This window comes from Cebus imitator, unplaced genomic scaffold (assembly GCF_001604975.1).
Source record: "Cebus imitator isolate Cc_AM_T3 unplaced genomic scaffold, Cebus_imitator-1.0 Scaffold44, whole genome shotgun sequence".
NCBI classification, from domain to species: Eukaryota; Metazoa; Chordata; class Mammalia; order Primates; family Cebidae; genus Cebus; species Cebus imitator.
In genome coordinates, this window is record NW_016107359.1 from 3,134,603 (window position 1) to 3,139,341 (window position 4,739).

Consider the following 4,739-nt stretch of genomic DNA (forward strand, 5'->3'; position numbering starts at 1 on the left):
GTGACCTCTGCTGTCAAGCTGAGCCCGGGCAGGGGAGGAGGGGATATCCCAGACTCTCCTCTAACTCTTTGACGGCACATCTCAGCAGCTCTTAATTACTCTTCCAACTTTGAACTGCTGGGGACTTGGAATGTCACCCTTGTTCCTGTTAAACGTTTAGGTTGAGCTTCTGGGTTCAGCTACTTATTCCTCAGCAAACGAGCAGCGCAGGTTGCTGGTCATAGACGATTGTATTTATGCTTTGTCCTGACTTTAATTTCAGACCCTAGAAGTACTTAAATATGTAAAAAATTGTGTCAGTCTATGGAAGAAAACTGCAGTGGACGGGCGTTTACAAATGATTATCTTGTGTGTAAGGGCTTCTAAAACCATAAATGTGCTCACTTCAGCAGCATACATACCAAAAAGTTGGAACAATACAGAGAAGATTAGCATGGCCCCTGTGCAAGGACGACAAAAGTTCATGAAGTGTTCCATATCGATTTTTTTAAGCCTGTAAGTGGCAAAGTGGATTGGCCCCATTTAGTTGCCATCAAGAGGGAACTGAATTTTACAAGCAAGCATGCCAGCAGACCTCAAGTTAAAGAGTATGAAGCTGGTCTACACACATCTTATTTCTCTGGATAGAAAGAGCAGCAGGAGCAAATGGGCTTGAAGGGTTTGGGGGCATGTAGCATTTGCCAAGCTGGTGCCAAGAATGGATGTAGGCACGTGGTAGGAGGGGTCATGGTAGGAGGAGCAGTGACGCAGGCATGCCGTGGGCATTTGGTGGCACAGATGTGGAGATGGCGGGACAGGGGCAGAAGATCTGAAGATCCCTGCATTGCCCTCGATGACGCCAAGCAGCAGCCTGGGCTGCCTATCACTGCCCCTTGGATACTTTTTAATTTTCATTTGGAATGGCCAGACTGAGACAGAGATGCATGGATACTCTGTTTTCACCTGAGAGTATCCATCTCCTGGAGACTTTCCATCGGCCATGAGGGGGGACTTTGTGGACAACACCAAGAGCTTGAACTTAATTCTCAAGGCCACAGGGCACCTCTGCAAGATTTGAAAAGTGACATGTTTATGTGCTTTAGAAATATGTTTCTGGCTGTGATAATGGCCCCAGCAAGAGGTGAGGAGGGCCTGGATTCCTACTGATAAAGAGTAAGGACTGGCTGGGCGCAGTGGCTCACGCCTGTAATCCCAACACTTTGGGAGGCCAAGGCGGGCGGATAGCAAGGTCAGGGGTTTGAGACCAGCCTGACTAACATGGAGAAACCCCATCTCTACTAAAAATACAAAAATTAGCCAGGTGTGGTGACGTATGCCTATAATCACAGCTACTCAGGAGGCTGAGGCAAGAGAATTGCTTGAACCTGGGAGGCGGAGGTTGCAGTGAGCTGAGATCGTGCTATTGCACTCCAGCTGAGCAACAGAACCGGATTCTCTCTCTCTCTCTCTCTGTCTATATATATATATATATATATATATATATATATATATATATGAGTAAGGACTGGGTTTGAGAGAGGCCAGTCCAGTCCAGCTAGGAGTTGGCTGTGGACCGGGAACAGGGGGAGGAGAGAAAGATGCCCCCGTGCAGCTTGGGTGAGTGGGCGCACGTGGAGCCGTTCACAGAGGTGAGCACCAGGATGCAGAGAACCAGCGGGACCGCGCATGTGGGAAGAAGGAGCAAAGGTAGTTTCACCAAGCGGGGAACTATGGGTTGGGAAGAGGCAAAGGCTGAGAGGGATAGGAAGTGTGTGCTGTGCCCTCTGTCATGAGGCAGGATGCTGAAAACTGCAGCAGGACAGAGGCACGGATGGAGGAGGTGGCAGCAGCAGGCATCCATGGGACAACTCTGGGCCAGAAACCAAAAGTCTAGGCCTGTTCCATCCTGGCTCACCACGCACCTTCGGCAAGGCACTTTCTTCCTCTGCCTCAGTTTCCTCATCTGCAAAACCCGGGAATTGAACCCCATTGAGGTTTCCTCCAAGGAGATGGGCTGGTGAGGTGATGTCTTTGAGCCCTGGAAACAGTGTGCAAAATTGTGTGCCCGTGTCCCCTTTTGCAGAGGGGCCGGCAGGGTCACTCGAGGAGGGAAGTGACATCAGATCTCAGAGGCCACACCTGCGGTTGGAGACACGCTGGTAAAAATTGCTCTCTACATATGCCCAGGATGAGTCTCATCTCACCCAACCAGTTCCTGGAAGGCAGAGATCTGGGTCATAGGATGTGTCTCGACACCCCATGGGGGTCTTGCAATACCCGTGGAGCCACATATGCTGGCATGGAGGCGCCTCACTACATCTGGGTCTTCCAGGAGAGACTCCGCCCCTTGGTCAGCTCAGGCATGTGCTCCCTACTGGAGCCTCTGGGGCCTCCAAACCCTGCCTCTCCCTCCTCCACCCTGCAAACTTTTGCTCCTTCTCCATGCAGACTTTTCCATTCCCCTGGAGGAGCCCTGATTTCTCACTGCACTGGGATTTCCCAGATGAGGCATCTGTGCCTCATGTGCAGCCTAGCTTTCACCTATCTGGGATGGAGGTCATCTGCATATTCCTGTCTCTTTCCTTCTCTTCTCTGCCACATGGGCCTTTTTCTGGCAGGGACCATGCCGTAGGTACCTCAGTGTCCCTAAGTGTCTCCCTTAGTGGCTGACACATACTTGGTGCTCCATGGAAGTTTCTGGAGTCGTCCTAACTTACGGAATGACAGCTAGCAGGGTAGTTCCTGTTTCCAACCTAGGCCCCTCACCCACCCTGCTTCCCTGAGGGTTGCTGGGAGGACCCACAGCAGCGGCTGGCACCTGCAGCTCCTGGCAACATTTGCAAAGTCCCTCATGGGTCCTTTCCCACTGGATCCCAGGATGGCGAGCGTGAAATGAGACCAATAAAAGATTGCACAAATTTTGTTGGACTCACACATAGGTTGGAAAGAAACACCCATGTCTGAAGCATGTCGGAGCAGGCCTTCCACCAGGCCCTTTAGAAAAAGGGTTGTGTGTGTCGTGTAGAACAAACCTGGCCGACAGGACAGGCATTAGCATGCCCATTTTACAGATGTGGAAACCGGATCTGAGAGTATATGGGCCTTGCTCAAGCTCCCACTGCTACACCAGTGGCACCAGCACGCCGTCCCTGGGGTGGGAGCCAGGGTGTGTAAGGTGACGTTTTCCCTGGTCGTGAGCAGATGGGCTTGTGCCCTACCTGCACGGCCCCGTGTAAAGTCCAGCCGAGATCCACTTCCCTCCCTGGTTTTCTTGCCTGGGCTTTGCCCAGTTCCTTGTCTTCAAACACCACAGGCTGCCCTCTGAGCAGGCGGGGGGGCCCGTGAGCCTGGCAAACAAGCTGTTTGCTCTGGGAGGTGGGCTGCTTCTGAGGACAGAACAGGATTTCTGGGACTGGTGCGAAGGAAGTCACCCACAGCCTGGCTGCCTGGCTGGGCGGACAGTTGAGGTGGCCAGAAGAACTTACAAGTGGCCCTCTAGTCTCAGGAAAGTCTGCAGAGCTGGAAAGAGAGCAAACTCTGTGATTGAGCTGTGGGAAGGCTGGCCCGAGCCCCAGGGCCTTGCTGATGGCAGGCTGGCTGCCGGGGCACCCCCAGACGGGCCAACGGAGCCAAGCCGACAGCCAGGAGAGAGGCCTGCCCTCCCACACACGTGGGAATGAGGCCTGCTGAGTCACTGCCCAGCTGGACGCAGCTCCCACCGAGGGCTGGATGGAAGGCGGGAGAGCATTGCCAGCCAGGCCAGTGGCCTCAGGACACCCTGAAGTTAGCTGAGCCCTCTAAATGTGCCGTGGTAGCCCGGGCTGCCCCTCGCACTCCTGAGCTGAGGCATATTTGCCTGTAGCCAGCTCCTGGGGAGCTCCGATCAGGCAAACAGCCCTTCAGACAGGATTTGGGGCTAGAGGTCAGATCCCTGAACTTTGGGAAAAAACAACCCCAGGACAAGTCACTTCATCTCCCACATCCTCACCTTTCCTCTCAGTGACATGGTGAGGGCGACAGGGGCTGTGGGGAAGGTCTTCAGGGGTTGCCCTGCATATAATAAGATTCAGGCAGGCTGGTGGCACTGCTCCATGCCTTCCCCTGAGGAAGGGACAGCAGCCTGGTCCCCTCTGCCCCTGGCCTGCCACTGTTCCCTCCTTTGCCAGTGTCATCCCTACCTTGGGCCCTTCAGAGCAACCAGGCCCTTCCCTGGAGGGCCGGGGGGCAGCTCCTGGGGAGGAACTGGGGTCACCTCCTGACCCGGGCCTGGCTGGGAATCCACCTTTCGCCTCGGGCAGTGGGCAGAGGAGGGTACCGGCCCTGCAGGCAGAGGCTTCTCTCCCCTCCAGCACCAGCAGCGCCCTCTGGGAGGCCCAGGTGTTGTGCAACTTGAGAGGTGGCTAAGCCAGTGGACCACTCTGCTGGGACAAGTATCAACAGGAAGCCTCAGCGTGCATCCAGTTCACATTCCGGGGCACCCAGTCCAGCCCAGAGACACCGTAACTAGACACCACTCTGGCTGGGGTTGCCTGTGACACAAACCAATCTTTTATCTGCCATCTAAGCCTCCCAATTTGCACAGCAGTGACGTACCTTCCACCGCAGGGAGATTTCCAAGCCTTCTAGTGAGGCTGTGCCTCCTAAGCTCTGAGCAAACAGGGAGTGGGTGATTCTGTAGACACAGGAAGGCTTTATTTATGATTTTCAGGCATGAGGCCTTCAAGGGAGGGTCCCATCTGTAGGAAGCAGGGCCCCAGCAG

At 54.3% G+C, this 4,739-nt stretch overlaps 1 non-coding gene across 1 annotated transcript; it reads left to right on the forward strand.

Annotated features, from left to right (window-relative positions):
* The first annotated feature begins 376 nt into the window (after nt 1-376).
* Nucleotides 377-483, forward strand: LOC119470923. Its single transcript, XR_005199900.1, has one exon. It is a non-coding gene; the product is annotated as a U6 spliceosomal RNA (small nuclear RNA).
* The last annotated feature ends 4,256 nt before the right edge of the window (nt 484-4,739 follow it).